This window comes from Octodon degus, unplaced genomic scaffold (genome assembly GCF_000260255.1).
Source record: "Octodon degus isolate 3935 unplaced genomic scaffold, OctDeg1.0 scaffold00025, whole genome shotgun sequence".
Classification (NCBI taxonomy): Eukaryota; Metazoa; Chordata; class Mammalia; order Rodentia; family Octodontidae; genus Octodon; species Octodon degus.
The window spans coordinates 7,113,580-7,114,737 of record NW_004524601.1 but is presented as its reverse complement, the minus strand read 5'-3'; positions in this window follow the sequence as shown (position 1 = coordinate 7,114,737).

Sequence of the window (1,158 nt, the reverse complement as noted above, 5' to 3'; positions counted from 1 at the left end):
AAACTCCAAGCCACTTAATTTCTTTGTATCCCATGCTAATTTTTCAGTTATCGGTGATCCAAAGTGATGTTGGGAACCAGTGAAGCTAGAAATTGGTCAAATGTGTGAAAGCAGGATTAGGCCTCAGTGCCTAAAACGGTCAAGCTACCTCAGTCCTGAGAGAAGCATCCTAACTGGCTAAGGTCAGCCATGAGTCACCAGGCAGCCTTGTGTCCGGTGTGACCACGTTTGCAAAGGTATAAACTCACCTGCTGGGTGCCGGAGTCATTTCACCACCCAGGCAGATGGCTACCACCTGACCCAGCTCTGGTCTTCTTGTCTATCTTTTCCTCATTCCTACCTCTGCTTCTCCCCGGATAAAACGCATTACACTGAGAAGTGAATGGATCCCTACAAAGGGAGGCAGCTCTGAACACCAATTCAGTGTTCTGCTTAGTGCTGCTTCCTGAAACGCTCCTTGTATGACCCGAGGCTTCTTCTCAGGTAGGATGTGGTACTTTAGGGAGCTACAGATCTATGTGAAATGAGCAGCAAGCCGCTCCTCTCTCTCCTTGGTCTGCAGGGAGCCCCAGAGTAAATGCCAGGCACATCCCATGGTTATGACTTTGCTTCCCTTAATTTGGAGCAGTATAACACTCTTGAAAGGTGCTCACCATTTTGTGACAGATACTGACAGAAATCAGGGACTTTTTGAAGAAAAAAATAATATTGTGTGGAAAAGGCATTTCCAAGAAATAGCTAAGAAGCATAGTGTAAGACAATGTTAAGTTTGACCTTGGTTTTTGTTCTTGGTTTTCCTATAGAATTTTGTTATGTACCTTCCCTTCAAGATTGCTTTGGGACAATCTTGCATTTGTGACTTAACATATGTCGGGTGAGGTCACACGGAACGGGCTGTGTGAAGAAGTTCTAGTAAGCTGGGGAATATAGATTTTAATATCAACAGGTTCCAGCTGTTGACAAGTTGGACATCGTTGCGAAGACAAATGATCCCTCAGGAGAAGCGTGTTTTCAATCCAGCGGTGGATTTGACTGTTGCTGTGAATTGGGAAAAAGGAAGGAAAATGATATTTTCAGGATGGGTAAAAATGTGGTTTTCTGCCTGAATTCTGATTCTGCTAGGCTTTAATTTTGAAATGTCTTAAAATATAAAAATTT